The 18,014-nt window shown below is 36.3% G+C and overlaps 1 protein-coding gene across 2 annotated transcripts in view; it reads left to right on the top strand.

Moving 5' to 3' along the window:
• Nucleotides 1-6,770: 6,770 nt before the first annotated feature.
• LOC149925326 (rap1 GTPase-activating protein 2-like) overlaps nt 6,771-18,014 on the top strand; it is a 110,393-nt gene continuing 99,149 nt past the window's right edge. For both annotated transcript variants that reach the window (XM_090161992.1, XM_090161989.1), the window contains exons 1-2: nt 6,771-6,953; nt 7,925-8,041. The gene's annotated coding sequence lies outside the window, so the exon portion shown is untranslated. The remainder of the gene's footprint in view (nt 6,954-7,924; nt 8,042-18,014) is intronic.

Genomic DNA, 18,014 nt, shown 5'->3' with positions numbered 1-18,014 from the left:
TGCTGGTTAAATACGATTATATGTTTTAAATTTCTGATATTTCATTCCACCTATACTGTGAAGACGACGCAGGGGCGTAGGAATGATTTTGAGTTTGGGGGGTACATTGTGAGCGAAGCGAGCCTCACATTTAAAAGTGGACAAATATTTGTAAATTTTACTTCAATTTGACCAAAAATCGAAAGTTGAATTTGAATTCGCTTTTAGTTTGTTGTTAAGTTTTAAACGACAACTTTACCTTTTTGATATTGGTTCTAAAATCAAGTTCACAATATTTCAGGGGGCGGGGGGGGGGGAAACACAGGTAGTCCCCTAGTAGAAAATTTAGGAGGGGACATTGACCCCTGGTCGCTACGCCTGTTAGACGACGGAACAGACGACGGAACAGACGACGTTATGACGTTGGGGAAGAGAGTTCACGAAACAGTGTTGGAAATAAGGCGGTGGCGTCGGTCGAAGACCAGTTTATTTTCGGCTATGCCCAGTAAATTAAATGGAATCTGGGGGGTTCACTGGTCATAATGACCAGTTTATTTTTAATTAAAAGTATAATTCTATACCGAAAAGAGAAAATGATAAAAGCGTTGCGCTCTCAGCTTCTCACAGCCAATGAAATGGCGGATTTTTACTTATTTCTACTCCTAAATCGAACGTATTTCCTGGCATCTGGTAGTAATGCAATTTGACGTTCTTCTGCTACAATCTGATTCAGTCAGATTCGTCGAGCCACGGTTTATATATTTACACAGGTTAGACTACTTCGGCTCAGAGATGGACGCTTATGAGCTACTCCCGCGTTTAGAGAACTATAATTAAAAAATAATTATATTTAAAAGTGGAGCGCCACCTATATTTTAAATTTAAATGTATCGTAGATAATTAATAAATTTTAAAATATTTATTATCAAATCATAAATACGGTAGCTCATTAGTGTATTTATAATTAAAATTTATAAAAATTTAATTTATAAAAAATTAATTAGTACTGTTTATATACATTGGAGGGCGTACCAGTAGCATAGTAGAAAACAGGGTTGCCTGTCAGAAAAACTTAAGAGGCTCAAAACGCTAGCACGTATGAAGGTACAAGTAATCTAACCTGTGTAAATACAGGGTGTCTCAATTTGATCGGCCCAGGCGTTTTTCTCAAAAACTATAGTTGCTAGAAATATGAAATTATCAGGATATACTCTCTCGTGGAGAAACCTTTTCTTTTGGAATTTTCAGAAAAATCGTCAAAATTTTCACTGTTTTGAAATTTTTATTTCTTGAACGATAGGTGGTAGACGAAAATTTCCAATCAACAAGTTGTAGAGCGTACTCGAAAACCTTTAATGAAATTGGTTTGGTCAAAAACGGACAATTTTGCATTGAAATAATACGTCATGAAAAAAACAAGTTGGTACTACCCAAAACGGCTTACGTCTCATGAAAAAGAAAGAGAAACCTATCTAATTTGAAATGATCGTATGTTTGTTAAGATAAAAAAGGGACTGTTTTTTAAGCCAAATCATTTTAAATAGTTTTTTAGAGAAAATAAAATTTACATAGTAGAATTAAAGAATTCACGCGTCTTATTTGGGGCAAGAATGTTGCAAGAAGTCCACGAAACCGTCTAATTTATGCCAACTGAATTTACCACGTGTTTTTTATTTTGCACTACTCTGTCGCTTAAAGTGTGGCTCCATTTTAGTATTTAAAGAGACACAGCTTCGTTTTAAAATCATTCTCTAAACGTACTCCAGTAAAATAAAAAGATGCCTCGTTATACCTGTGAACAGCGGTCCAGGATAGTTGAATTATACTACGGAGATGGTCAACAAAATGCACGTGAAGTGAGTCGATTATTTCATATGTTGTATCCTGACACTCGTTCAAATCACCACACTGTTCTCCGTGCTGTCCGTGACTTTGAAAACGAAGGCAACGTGAATAATAGATTCCGCGGACCTGGCCAAGACAACATCAACATGGAAGACACAGTCATCTCCTACTTTGTCGCCTACCCTCGAGCAAGCGTAAGAATGGCCTGCTCTGATTTGGAATTGTCAAAGTACTACGTTTGGAGTGTCCTTGACCGTCATAACTATCACCCATTTCGTGCCACGCGCCACCAAGTACTTTACGATGGTGATCAGCGACTTCGGCTGGATTTCTGTAACTGGTTTTGTACTATGGCCGACGGAAACGAAGATTTCCTCCGTTTGATTCTTGTGTCCGACGAGTGCTCCTTTGGGAGAGACGGCCCGTTTAACAGCCAAAATAACCACATGTGGAGTGATGTAAATCCGCACTGGGGGTTTCCTCATCACAATCAGGTACAATTCCGTTTAAACGTCTGGGCTGGTCTTCTGGGAGATCGCGTTATTGGGCCATTTTTTCTTCCGCGTCGACTCAATGGGCAGAACTACCTGGCCTTTCTACAAAATGAAGTCGCGGACGAGTTGGAAGATGTGCCATTAGTCGACGTCCCACGCCTTTGGTTCCAGCATGACGGTGCACCTGCCCACCAAGAAAGACACGTCATGCAGTACCTTAACAACTAGTTCCCTGGGTGATGGATAGACAAGAACGGTCCAGTACGACGGCCTCCGAGGTCCCCAGATTTCGCACCGCCGGAGTTTTTCCTGTGGGGATTCGTCAAGGAGGAAGCAGGGGCGGATTAACCCTTTCGGCGCCTTAAGGCACAGAAAAATTTGGCGCCCCTTGGCATTGGTCAGCTAAGGAGGGGCGTATCTGTTTTTAATAAATAAATAAATATATTTTAGTTTCCCCTAAACCTTTTCTGCGTTATTTTGAGTAGGGGCAAGCCAAGTACATGGACCGTGGGGCTTTATCAGAGTTTTGGCGCCCCGAGAAAAATGGCGCCCTAGGCACGTGCCTACTTTGCCTAATGGTTAATACGCCCCTGGGAGGAAGTGTATAAAACGCCTGTCACTAACGAAGAAGATCTACGGCAGAGAATCATCGCAGCGCTCCAACTCGTAACTCCCGAGATGGTCCGTGCTTCGTTTCAAAATATGCTTCATCGCGCACAGATTTGTAAATAATAAAAAAAAAAATAGGACGCGTGAATTCTGGAAATCTACTATGTAAATTGTATTTTCACTAATAAATTATTTAAAATGATTTGGCTTAAAAAACTCCTTTTTTTATCTTTACAAACATACGATCATTTCAAATTATATAGGTTTCTCTTTTTCATGGGACGTAAGTTTACCTTTTTGAGTAGTACCAGCTTGTTTTTTTTTCCTGACATATTATTTCAATGAAAAATGGTCCGCTTTTGAAAAAACCAATTTCATTAAAGGTTTTCGAGTACGCTCTACAACTTCTTGTTTGACAATTTTCGTCTACCACCTATCGTTGAAAATTCCCAAAGAAAAGGGTCCTCCCCGAGAGAGAATATCCTGATAATTTCACTTCACATTTCTAGCAATTATAGTTTTTGTGAAAAACACCTGGTACTCTGATCAAATTAAGACACCCTGTATATAACCGTGGTCGAGATAAAGGCGAAATATCTAGATTAATCATTAAGAATATGTTTAAGAAAAATAAGCATAGAAGACATAGATGCCTAGCCTGCAATTTCTTTATGGTTTTTAGAAAACAAAAGAAAATCAGAAAGGAGTAAACCTGTTTTTATTCGAAGGACTAGAAGATGATGAAATATTTTTTAAAGTTCCTTAAGAAATGTGATAAATATCAAAGCTCTTTGGTTTGTGACAAATAAATATTATTATAGTTCCTAATCGCTATTAACAATTCACTTTCAAAAGTAAAATAAAAGAGGAAGGGAGATAAGTGAGGTAGAAAAGAGTGGTCATGACCAGTAAGTTATTTTTTAAGTAGGGGGTATTGTGGTCATATTGACCAGTACTTTTAAAAAGCTCATTTCCAACACTCACGAAATAGTGGGAGTGAATATTTAACCCACTGCCCCAATGAAACTATTTGACCTATAATTGTCAGAAGTAAATGAATCGAAGTTATTGGAGAGTGCCAATATTTTAAAATGCATCGGAATCCCCCCCCCCCTTCAGTTGCCGCCAAAACTAGGGAATTGTGTGTATGAAAACGCCACCACCTACTAGTCGCTAGATGGCGATAGTGGAGCTATGAAGGCGTGAAACTTGAAAACGTCGATTAAAGGGACATCATATGGAAAATGCACTTACGCAGGGCCGGCGGATAATGTGGGTATGGTGGGTAGAAGTACCCACCCGGGAAATTCCGGGTGGGTATTTTACCCACCCGGAATTGATGTCATCAAAGTCGTTACGGTGGGGATAGAGCCACGGCCATTGTCACAGAATAGCTAGGTTTCCACTCTCCTCGAAAAGGTTTTACAACGAATAATAGAGCCTTGCCGCTTACAAAATAATTTCCACAATTTTTTTCTATCCCCTCCTTGACGAAGTTAGTTCATAAACGGGATCGTATTTAAGGGTCTTCGTTGTACCGGTCACAATTAAAACTTCGCCACTGAGAGAAGAACCGCTTTACCGGTTTTTCCCCCACCTTCTTCAGCTGATTGTAGGAGTGGGTCAGAGTGACGAGTTGTGCTGTGAAAATTCAGTTCCTGGTGAGTGACACTTTTCAGTTTAAAAACTGCATAAGTAAATTTGTTAAATAGGTGATTAAATATCAGTTTTTAGTTCTAATGAGACAAGCATGAATAATAAAGCGCAGGCTTCGCAAAAGGGCAAATCACAACTTAAACATAGGTCTTCGACAAGTTTCTTTATTTCCTTAGCGCCAATCCCCCTTCTTTTTCTGAAAATGCGGTAAAGACGGACTTATATCGGGAAGTGATGCAGAAGTTAAATACAACACTCTTTTCTCATGCTTTAAATAAAAGCCATGAAAATAAAATACCGCTATAATGTAAGGCTGGTGACGGTGCTGTTGAAAACTATGCATGTGGCACTGTCCCGATTAAAATAAATTAAAGTAAATCATCAAAATCAAAATTTAAAAATACATAAAATGACATAAGCATAATTTTCATAAGTAGGCCTGTATTTAAACGTGTATGTTTGTCGTCATTAGCCTCTCTGTATCAAACATTTTTATAAAACAGTTATCAGCTGTTACATTTCTACCTCGCGTTGTGAAGTAGGAATGATAAGTGCACACACTATAACATTTAGAAGGTAAACGATACTAAATGTATATTACATACAGGACACTGAGTTGATTATTCGGTTAGTAGTGGGCTCTAATGTAAGTGTTCAAATAATAAATAACTGATTCTCCCAAAACTGCTTATTTAACACCAAAGCTATGAAGTCTCCATTTATTTTTAAATAATTATAATTTAAATAATCGGTGCTTAATTTTAAGGAACGACGTCTTCTGCCACAAATTGGCGTAGGGAAAGTACCCACAGTTGTCCGTACTACGTTTTATAACGTTGTCTCTACCTTTCTATATAATTGAGTATAAATATTAGTACTCAGGTCCTTCAAAGATCGTTACATGAAATCACACGTCAAAATATTTAAAGCAACACGGGAATTTTAAATACGAGTAATTAATGCCGGTTTTAGAATTGTTTAAATTTAAACGTCGTCAGGTATCCTTTTTACCTCGAAATTCTAACATAATATTGAAACACCTTCTAAAAGCCGTTGATGTTCTATAACTCCATAACTATTTTAGCACTGGGCCTCCAGTAGTCTTAAATTCGGCCCTGCAGTCAGGCATGGTCTATTATGTATGTTTAGGGTACCTTCACTCACTTGTGTGAGCGTACGTTGTGCGCATGCACGTTAGTGTATTTTGAAGGCGCTTCGGCTGAATCCGTGCGTACAGGGCTGTATTAAGGCATGTGCCAAGTGTGCCATGGCACAGGGGCCCCGAGGTTATGGTGAACTTAGGAGGCCCCGGCCCTTGCCTTCGAAATAAATATTTATTTTCCATTTTTAAATATATTATTATTTTTAGGGGCCCCAAATTCTACTTTGCACAGGGCCCCCAATAGTGTGAATCCGGCCCTGCGTGCGTATTCTCTACAGAAAACGTTCAAATGGATAAGTTCGTAGTGAGGCTGAAAAGAAGAAACGAGTTGAGCGTAGATGATGCTAGAACTTTAATAGAGGACTTTGCAATTAATACTATGCAAATAATGCAATAATAAATTTGAATAATACTAAATTTTTGTAGTTTTTACCTCTATCAATTTCTCTTATGAATTTGTTCGCATAATTAGTATTATATTGGCCTATCTTTTTATGTAGGATAACCCAATAAATCCCCCCCCCCCCCCCACTTTCGTCTGACTACCCACCCGAGATTTACAAGATCCGCCGGCCCTGCACTTACGATCGTTAGTATGCGAGATTTACTGGTCTGATAACTTTAGTTTGTTTACTTCAGATATTGTAGTTTCAAATAATTTCGAAAAATATACAATAAATATTTTCTATTATATAGCATTTAAATAATTTTTAGGAATAAGTCGATTTTAAAGATTACTTTTAGCACATTTTACACTAAGTATTTCGATTATAAAATGGTACTGTAGATCTCTATCGACTCCAAAAAGATAATGTAAAAGAATATATTTAAAAAGCCCCAGATTCAGAATATAATACACGCGTCGTTCACTAGATGGAAGCAGTGGGCCGGTTTCCGGAAAACATTTCCCCGCTGAATCATAGGGGGGTGGAAATAGACCTGTAGAATAGGTAACATTACATCATTGGGACGTCGTTTTTATAATAAATCGTTCGATTGGTCAAGATCAATCACGTGACCACGTACGGACAAAAATTTCGCGCTTTTCCTCAGACGCAAGGTTGGCTGTCAAATGTGCAGATGTCTTGTTGACAATTCCGTTGAAAGGTGATTAATCTTTGCGCGTGGTTGTAATAAGTCGAGCCTTACAATCGTTTATTCAACAAACTGATAGAGGCGGGTTTCCAAATTTCTTCGGGTTACAAATGGTAAGAATGTTTTTTAACGTTTTTATCAGCCCCTGTTACAGTTATATCGATACGTCGTTGCCTTAATAAGCCAATTTGCAACTTCCTCGTAATTCGATACATCTGTAAAACCGGGCTTAGGCCTTGGCGCCTAATTAATAACGGGACAGGACAGCCGCTGCATCGGGCCAAGCGATGACAAATTAACCTCTTTTTAAAAATGGTCACGGTAGAAATCCCCGGTGTTTGGATGGTGTTTTTAGTTTCGCGTCCATTTCAACTCCCTAACGTTTAGCGTTTGCGTAAAGCGGAAGCTTAATAATATATTTACGTGGGCTACCAAATATCGCCTTAATCGCCACAGTTGACATTTTGCGCGCTTTCTCTTCTGCCGTTTGCGAGTTTCTTCGGCACGGTTGACATTCTTGGAGTGTGAGAGTCACGGCTTGTTGAATTCCAGGGCGGCGTTGGATTACAATCAACTTTTTATTTCCCACCAACATTCTCTTTTAATTTTTCGCCTCCCCCGCTCACCCGTCTTCTCGCTCCGAATCGTCCGGGTCCCTTCGCTCCGCCGCCGCCCCTGCACTCCGCTCCCCACCCGCCCCCGCAAAATAGATTCGCCCTCCCCGGTTACCATGACAACGGCGAACACTCGCTTTGGGTTAAAATAAAGAAAACGAGCGCGCGCGCGCGCCTGGCGACGCGTTTTCTCACCCGAACCGCACGTCGCGCGCTAAACGTAGCGTTGTTGTTGTCGGCTGCTACCACCAGGACGAACTCGCGCGCGTGCAGTGAGCGTTTTTGTTTTTATTTCATCTTCGTTTCGCGTCAGTGACAGTTGACTTTTGGACCCCGTTTTCCCAGACTCTTCTTCTTTTTAGGATTCTTTTACGCCCCGCGTTTTTTTTATCGTTTATGCCGTTATAAAAGAGTGAAAGTAGCGGAAAATCGTTTCTCAGTGTTTTTTCTCTTGCCTTGTCAACTGACAGGAAATCGTCGGCTCGAAAATAAGTCTTGGCCAGAAACTTTTCAGCGGCACTACGTTAAAATCGCGTCTACAACTATTTTCTCGTTGATGTCAACAATGTCTCCTCGCTGAATTTTAGGTGAGTTTTTCCTTTTCCTTTTTTATCGTCTTGCACTTTGTTGCCTAGGCTTGGTAACTACCGATTCCCAAAAACGAATTGTCACGTAATTCGTGTTTTCTCGTTGAAAATAAATTTGTCAAAAGTGGTTTGAGAAATTTTTGTGCCAGAGCTTTAAGTGTTTTTTTATGCTTTAGTGGAAAATAAGTCTTTTTTTTTGTTTGATTTTGCTCTGCTGTCAAATTTTCAAACGTAATTTATGGGTAATATTTGCAGTCGCATTTTTATTTAAGAAATAAAAACATTTTGGGTTATCACCATGTTTCTGAGCAGCACCCACTCTAGGTCTAAAGGCGAATATCTGTGTAAGAGCAGTTTGCAAAAGTGGTCAAAGCTAAGACGTAGTAACTCACAAGTTAGTTTCGGGATAATTCTAAACTATTTTTTTTTAATTATTTAATTTTCGTTAAACGTTGGTTCCTATTTTAAAACATTGGTTTGATATTTTACCCTATTTTTATCATTCAAAATTCAACTCTCATTATTTTCCTGATTTTAAATACATTGTCACATTTAAGAAAACTCTATTTTAATATTTATAAGGGTTTATTTTTTATTTAAAATATAAACGTTTCACAAAACAACTTTTACCAAGCTTATACCTTAAGTAGCTTTATCGTGTTTAAGCAAAACATCCCTAATTTTACCAAGCTTGATACGTTTAGTATATTTATCGTGTTTAAGCAAAACATCCCATATTTTACCAAGCTTGATATCATAAGTAGATTTATCGTGTTTAAGCAAAACATCCCTTATTTTACAGGGTTGTCAGGGTACCTGGAAAAGTCAGGGAATTTGAATATGGGTATAAAAATCAGGGAAAAGTCAGGGAATTTTAAAAATTAGTCTAAAAATCGGGAAATGTCAGGGAATTTAATTTCGGTTACAAATAGGAAACGTTTTCTAAAATATTGGTTAAAAAGTACAAAATCTTGGCACAAAATAAATCAGGGAAAATATCTGGAGATGATCAGGGAAAACCTGGAATATTCAGGGAATTTGATTGTGAAAAAACTGTGGCAACCCTGTTTTACCAAGCCTGTTACCATAAGTAGGTTTATCTTGCTTTAGCAAAACATCCCATATTTTACCAAGCTTGATACCTTTAGTAGCTTTATCGTGTTTAACAAAACATCCCATATTTTACCAAGCTTGATACCTTAAGTAGCTCAATCTTGTTTAAGCAAAACATCCCATATTTTATTCAGGATTGGCTGAAGTGATTTTTTTTAATCACTGATTTAAATCACACAATGTATTTCTATGGGGGAATTAAAATTCACGAAAAAAGGTTCTTAAAAAATTTAAAATTCGTAGGAAATCTGAGCAAACTTAAATATTAAATTTTAATTATATTTAATCTAGATTTAATTTGATTCGAGATTAACAAACTGATAAACGTAAAATATAGTTTAATTTTACAGAAAAAAAATCCAATTGTGTAGAAATCAATAAAATAAAAAAAAATCTGATTTAAATCAAAAAAGTGGATTCATTTTATATTTATTAAAATTTAAAAAAATTCCAACTAGATACTTTTAATAGCTATTGTATGAAAGCATAACGTGTAAATAAGTTTTCCGCTATAGACAATGCCTTATAAGGCAGCTGGAAAATATTCGTCGATGATTGACCATTGTTTTTAGGGGGTTTAACGAAAATGTTTTTCTAGCTCGTAAAATGTAAAGTAGGATAAGGAGAGCTTACAAAACCAGGGACAAAACCAACCCGCGGGCTGAAACGCTAACGGTAATCGGTGACGAAAAAAAAACCGCTTAAAATCACAAATATAATAGAATTTTGACGCAAAAAATCCTAGATGTAACAATAAAGGCGTAAAAACCCCCCGGTTTTAAATTGGTGTTCTCTGGCGAAAATCGTGACTTCAAAACAACTCGGTCTTTCCCACAGCCGTATTTACATTTTTAAAACTCACGAACCTTTTTGCGAATGCCGCTGGCGTTTGTTACGATTTCGTAATCTCCCCGATTGCGGTATTACATCAGTCCTAACGGTATACGACACGAAGTTGGGCTTTTCGTCTCTTGATTTACATTTGGTAGCTTATACAGCTACTATTTACTCTTTTTAATCATTTCAATATTTTGTTTAGAAGATTACCTTGAGATTTGGGTAAATATTTTAACTGGTGTACTCAATTATAACTAAATATGGTTATAATTTTCATAATAACGCCCAATTTGGTTATTACCAAGTGATGTGTCCTGGTATATTTAAGACTTGTTTAGGTGTTTTTAGCAAAGATCAATACATTTGTCAAGGGAGAGACCTTTCACACGCGTAACGCCATTAAAGGTTAACTTTTATATACCAGAAGTCTTACCAGATGGCGCCAACAATCCGAAACGTTGCCATTTGAAATTATCTAAAACCGGCGAAATTTGTTTTTATTTTTTTTTTTACCAAATTTTCTTCAGTCTTTTTGCTCTAGGTTTTACATCAAACCTCGCTTAAAATAGTATGAAGTTGTTTAGTAATAAATCTATATTTTATCCCTTCCCAACAAAATTGGCGCCATGTATACATTAAAAGCATTAAAATTAGTGTTGTAAGTCGGAAAATGACCGAAGCCTTTTTTCCGGAAAATTTTCTGTATTTTTAAAAAAATAAAAAGTTTTAATTCCATGATTGGTCTATTATTGTTTTCTAGACTAGTTTAAACTAATTAACAATGTAACACTATTATTGTTTTGTAGTATGTTTACTGTTATTAGACATTTTATATCGATAAAAAGTTAATTACTTTTTAAAGGTTTTTTTTGTTTCAATTTTTATTTTTCCGATTTACGGAAACTTTCCGCATTTTATATTTTCGGAAAATTAACAACACTAAAATCTAACCCCTCATGACTTCGCTCTAAATGTTTCTTTCCCTGTAAGCCATTTATAAATTGATCGTTTAAAGTAAATTAAATTTACAAGAAATTAAATTTCTATTAGGATAAATTACTTAATTAAATTTAAATATCTTTAAAACGGAAACTAAATTGCAAATTCTCTAAACGTGTGGTAAAAATCTATAGAATATTTTATCATCTAGTAGAAAAGTATGAAGTCAACGTGTGAAAAACAAATAAAATTTTGTTGTTTTTACCATTGGTGAGTGTGGGAGGTATTTGTAAAACATGTAGACGCGAGAAAATATTGTCGAACGTGTTTATAGCTAAATCGTAGTTCGGTTTTAACGCGAGCTAGCAGCGTGCTCGGTGTAGGTGTGGTACGTACCCCCTCCCTGGGAGTGGAAATTGTTATTGTCGCAGGTGCTGCCGACATTCGGATCTGACGAGCGCTTATTTCGGAGTTGACACGAAGCTTAATTGCGTTCTTCCATTTCCCTTCTCAGAAAATATGGATTTCCTCGCTGCGTGTGAATTTCTATTCCTTGTAAAATAAATCAAAACATTAGCGCCATCTATTGAAATATTAGTAAATACACCGTATTGGTTGTTTTTACATCTTGCCACGGATTTCTTCGCTTAATGTGCATTTTCGGTCTAATTTTTTAATTGCTAGGTTTTCCGCTTCTATAGACGCTTCAATAAAAAAACATTCAGCGATTCGCTATGAAGTATTAACAGAAGTAAATGAACCGAAGTTATTGACTGCTATACTCCCCATGTTGGAGGCGTTTTCCTCATGAAGTTAAATTTTTGTTTTTATGAAATCATTTTTATACATATAAATAGCTATACCAACAATTCCCAAGTGCAATTTATCACGTCATAAGACGGGGTTGGAAATTAGCTTTTATTTGACTCGATTTTCTCATCATTTTCCTAGGGAAATCGCCCTCCGATAACTTCGGTTCATTTACTTCTGGTATTAATACATAGAGCATGGACGTGAAAACTACTATTTATATGGTCGTTGTACGGGCTAGGTTTTCAAAAAAGCAGAAAAAAAAGCGATGGTTTGAGCATCGACACGAAAAATGTGTGTTAGGCTTAACGCAGATTTTGTTCGGTCGACGCAAAATCAGAATGTTAAGCCTAACCGAGATCAGGAATCCATACCTCTACTTGGATTGCTTATCACGGCAGATTTTCGTCTCGATGTGGCTGACGGTTTTTTTTTTTATGTCACTATGTTAATTTCACAAACAACAACGTTAGAGGGGAGCGCGCGCAGAGGGGATTTTTCTTTCGTAGGCGGGGCCAAAGCCGTCAGAGTGATCTTACCATACCTGATACGCCAGGATAAGCATTCCCAGTAGAGGTATGGATTCCTGCCGAGATTTTTGCGTGAAGGCTTTTCATCGTCGTTTTTTCATTTTGGAAAATAACAACCAAATGTGTTTTTAAAGTAAATTCGCCGCGTAGAGGTGAAGCGAAATAAATAAAAACACTAGCGCCATCTCTCGAAATAAATTATAGTTAAATTCACCGTATTTTTTATCCAACCAGCACCATTTTCAACGATATAGGGAGCTAACAGTTCTACGTCACACGACGTCACCCATGCTTTTTCCTATTGAATAAAAATTCGACCCAATATGGCGGCCACAGCCAAAGCTACGAAGTGTTAGTACTCTATAAATATAAGTTACAAAGTTTCAGATTGCTAGCGCCATCTGACGTTACTCCCGTGAAAGGATATTCTCCTTCGTCATACGTGTATTTGTAAGATAATTGAAATCTATGGTACGAGGTTTTTTTATTAACTGCCTCGCGCGTAGTCAATAGGGCTTACCCACTTCCTGCTGGTACTCCGAAAAAAATGAGCTCCATGGTAACCAACTATAGATAAGATTACGGCCAACTTTGATGACACACTGTTGCTCGAACAACGCGTCATCGAAGTTGGCCGTTATAAGACTATGGCAGCATGATGGCAGCGAGCGATGGTACCAATCGAGTAACCAGCGTAAAAAACTAAATTTGAACAGTATTTAAACTCCCTGCTGCTTGGTTTAGCGCTTGTTGCAGCCTACTTCCAGGGGATAGTAGGTCACACTTTGAAGCTCTCTGGCGCTCTTTTAATTCATCGTAGAAAAAGGGGAAAATAACAGGCATACTTCTCAACTCACCCCTACAACTCCTTCAATTTTTTGCATAACCTTTTGAAACACCCTGTATTATCTTGGTCCATTCGTAGGAAATTAAACGAAACACTAGCGCCATCTACGGAATTACTAGTCATCATTTTTATCCATTTTAGCACGATTAACTTCGTGGTTATCGTTTTAGCAGGAATTGGGGCGGCTTTGTACCGAATAACATTAACCAAATTGAAATGGATAGTCTCCCTCCCGCAGTCGTTCTTTTCTAATTAAGTAAATTACTCATCAACTCGTGACATTCTCGGCCGCTCGAGTTAACTGGAAAATGTATGTTTCGCGAATGCCAGGTCATCTATGGTGGGAACTCGGCAAAAATCATGTCCGGTTTCTTCCCGGAAATTGACGTTCCAGCTACCTTCCTTCTTTGGTGGTTTTTTGGCATTCGACTCCGCGAAAGAAGAGAGAGAGAGAGATATATATATATATATATATATATTTGTTTCGTGATGGATATTGGTTTTAATAATCGTCGGGAAGCCACCCGGAAACGGAAACTAGCCGACGCCGGAAGCCAAATCTTCAAATATTCCCGAGAGTCTTTTCCACGTTGTGCCTGGGATTAGTACTGTTATTATCTATATATTAAAGAACGACTGGCTTGCTTGGATATGAATAGAGAGTCCATGAGAGGTTCTTTATTAATGGTTTTTATTAATACCAGATGGCGCCAATTTAAACCTTTTGGCGGGAAGCGAATAAATACTTAAATTGTTTACTACAAAACCACTATTTTTTAAGCGATGGTTGATGTAGAAACTATCAATAAAAACATTTGACATAAAGTAAATCTCAAAGGGACTTAAAAGGTAGGGTAAAATCAGGAAATTTAATAATGGGCCTAAAACGTTAAGGAAAAGTCGGGGAATTTAAAAATGGGCCTAAAAAGTTAGGGAAAAGTCAGGAAATTTAATAATGAGCCTAAAACGTTAGGGAAAAGTCCAGGAATTTAAAAATGGGCCAAACAAGTTAGGGAAAAGTCCAGGAATTTAAAAATGGCCTAAAAAGTTAGGGAGAAGTCGGGGAATTTAAAAATGGGCCGAAAAGTTGGGGAATTTAAAAATGGGCCTAAAACGTTAGGGACTTTTAAGAATTTTGTGAAATGGCAGGGAAAAAAAGCAGGGAATTAAGTTTTATTTTGACATTTGTTTAAGGTAATCTTACGCTAGATCTATGGCAAATTCTGTTATTATTATTATTTAGTTCCTTGGAAGGTTTTTTAACGTTGAAATAACTTTTATACTGAAATATGAGTTAATTAAATTAATCAACTTCTAATAAATGTAAAAGCTATGAATTGTCTAATCTTGGTCTCAAAAGTCAGGGAAAATCTCTTAAAATTGTCAGGAGAAAACAGTTAATTTGAATTTGAAAATATGGTGGCAACCTGAATAAAGTAAGATCTTTGCCCATTTTTAGATATTTTTTTTAAGTTTCCGATTGCTGGCGCCATCTGATAGGACTGCGTGTATTTATTAAATTGGACTCTCGTTTGGCAAATTAGTTAAATTCGGTAAACATTTGCCATAAAAAACAAGAAAAAATATTTTTCGAGGTTTTTAGCTAATTTGAAATTTAGTCGTTTCGGAGTGCTGGCGCCATCTGGTATTTTTAAAAACTATCTCTCTATGTTAGCTCCGTGTTAAAGGCTTATCCTTCTATAGGGTGGACATTCCGACCCTCTTCTTAAATTAGTTTATCAGTTGATCCTCGAATTTCCGTGGTGGTCCTTAATTTAGGCCTTTTATCATTTAATCAATAAGCTCTTGTTTGTAGGCCTTAAGTGCCAGGACGAGGCGCCACTACATTTTAACGAAGCTTATGGAATTGGAATGGGCGGAAAGAATGGATTCGATGCAGACTCTACCCCGTATGCAGCCTTCGACTCTGTCGCCCCGTGTTAATCGAAGAGCTAGACTGAAGTTATTGAAGTGACTGTTCCCTCATTATTCCGGGAATTATTTCTCGGACTTAGAACCGCCTGCTTATTACCAAAGATGATCTGTACGCTAGCGTCTCTTATTGTGCAAGGCTTTTCAGACAACTTGTAGACTCTTGAGAGGTTCGCTGTATGGCGTTGTCACTGACTTTGGATAATTACTATATTAGGCTTAGCTATGTTTGTTCCATTGGCTGTAGGGTGGTTAGGAAATTTCAGAATGGGCCTAATAGGTTAGGGAAAAGTTGGGAAATTTCAGAATGAGCCTAAAAGGTTAGGGAAAAGTTGGGAAATTTCAGAGTGGGTCTAAAAGGTTAGAGAAATCAGGGAAACGGTTATGATATTTAAAAATTGGTCTGAAAAGTTAAGATATTTAAAATGGGTTGAAAGGTTGGGATATTAAAAATGAGCCAGAAAGGTTAAGGAAATCAGGGACAAGTTGGGATATTTAAAACATGGGCCTGACAGGGTTCGAAAAAACCCGGGTTTTTTTTCTAAAAAGTTTTTTCAGTGGGTTTTTTCATTTGGGTGGGTTTTTTATTTTAGCATACAATTACCATATTTGTATTAGCATTTTTTCCCGAAATTTTAGCTTTTTGTCCGAAATTTTATTAGTTTTAAAATTATTTATATCCATAATTAATATCAAATTAATGTCTACCTTTTTTATTATTAAGAAAATTATGAATTTTTTTATTTGGAATTATATCCTGAAAAATGTCTTAATCTCTTTAATTTCGTTTAAAAATGATAACACTTAACGTATTCGAGCAAATTCAGAAACCACGTTAGATTAATTTGTCTCCAATTTGTACCATCTCAAACCATCGTTGAGGCTACAATGCCACCGAATATTGTTCTTCAGGAATTGAGGCTAGACACGTTGAGGAATGGCAGTGTACGGGTGGGCTCTGGTCCCCGTAAAGCCGAAGTCTGAAATCAGTGGATGCCGAAAGGCAAAGTGGGAAGAGGACGGCTCATTTAATCCACTTAAGCGACTATGAAAGAGCATTTCCCTCGGAGATTATCCCCTCCCGCGCGCCACAGCCTCGCATCTTTTCCTATTTAAAAGAGCAGGTCTATCGTTGGCAGGGGGGTTCGCTCTGCGTGTGACTTTGCCCTCCCCCATCCGCATCCTCATCCCGTGATACATCCTTTTAACCTTCTCTTAAATACCCCCCCCCCCTTTTTAATTTGGTTTTTCTTCATTCCGCTCAGTTTATTCCATGCATATTTGATAATTTGTATAGAGATAATACATTCATGATTGTAAGCCTAATTCAGGGTGACCAGACTTCGTATGTTTCCTGTATTATCCTATATTTTTAATGTCTTCCTTTATTTTCCTATAATTTGAATGTCTTCCTGTATTTTCCTATAATTGGAATGTTTTCCTATATTTTTAATGTTTTCCTATATTTTTATCGTCTTCCTATAAATTCCTTTATTTTTAATGTTTTCCTATATTTTCCTATATTTTTATTGTCTTCCTATAAATTCCGTTATTTTCACCTATTTTCCTATATATTCCTATTATTTCACGGTCTTTTGAAAATGAAAGTACTTTTTTGTACATGTCATAGGACATCTAGTGGGAACACTGCCACTTTCGAACCAGATCTTGAAATGTACGCTCTTTGTATCCAATAATACAAGAAAGCAGTGTACAAAAAACTATAAATATTATAGGTGATTCCGAGTCGAACTATGCCGATATTCAGTAATTACCTTATTATTTTTCCTATTTTTTACTATTTAGTGATATATAATTCGGCTATTGTTTCCCTATATTTCCCTATCTATCGCCTCTAGAAAATTTCTAAAGCCTTTCCCCGTTCACCCTGCCTAATTGGTTACGTTAATGCCTTAATGACGTCAGGTTGAAAGACATCGTTTAAAGTTTTCTCATCTGCTTTTTGATGTGTTGTGTCTCGGATTTTCCGCGCGTGTCAAAACTATTCTAATAAAGCTATGACATCGTGACGTAAGAGCAACGTAAAAAAACAAGTTCGGCAAGATTTGGTCATGGAAAAACAGGGTTGTCGAGTTAGAATTTTTCTTAAACAAAGATAAATATAAAAATTATTTGATTTTTAAAATCTCAAATATTTTATTTTATTTTATTTGATTTTTATATACGCATTCTCTTTCACCTAAAATTCATTGATGATTCGTTTGCACTGATTATGTAAACTTAATATTATTTTAATTACTATTATACTTATTTGGTTTGCTTTATATTGACGAAAACTGTTTTAACCTTTTCATAAATACATTAAGTGTAATAAGTGATTTAAATCGATTATTTAAAATAAATGATTTGTTTTAAATCGGTTATTTTAAATAAATGATTTGTCTGAAATCGATTATTTAAAAGAAATGATTTGTCTGAAATCGATTATTTAAAAGAAATGATTTGTCTGAAATCGATTATTTAAAAGAAATGATTTGTCTGAAATCGATTATTTAAAAGAAATGATTTGTCTGAAATCGATTATTTAAAAGAAATGATTTGTCTGAAATCGATTATTTAAAAGAAATGATTTGTCTGAAATCGATTATTTAAAAGAAATTTGTCTGAAATCGATTATTTAAAAGAAATGATTTGTCTGAAATCGATTATTTAAAAGAAATGATTTGTCTGAAATCGATTATTTAAAAGAAATGATTTGTCTGAAATCGATTATTTAAAAGAAATGATTTGTCTGAAATCGATTATTTAAAAGAAATGATTTGTCTGAAATCGATTATTTAAAAGAAATGATTTGTCTGAAATCGATTATTTAAAAGAAATGATTTGTCTGAAATCGATTATTTAAAAGAAATGATTTGTCTGAAATCGATTATTTAAAAGAAATGATTTGTCTGAAATCGATTATTTAAAAGAAATGATTTGTCTGAAATCGATTATTTAAAAG

The sequence above is a fragment of the Leiobunum rupestre genome, chromosome 10 (genome assembly GCF_980474605.1).
Source record: "Leiobunum rupestre chromosome 10, qqLeiRupe1.1.hap1, whole genome shotgun sequence".
NCBI classification, from domain to species: Eukaryota; Metazoa; Arthropoda; class Arachnida; order Opiliones; family Sclerosomatidae; genus Leiobunum; species Leiobunum rupestre.
This window is presented reverse-complemented; position numbering and strand designations above follow the sequence as displayed.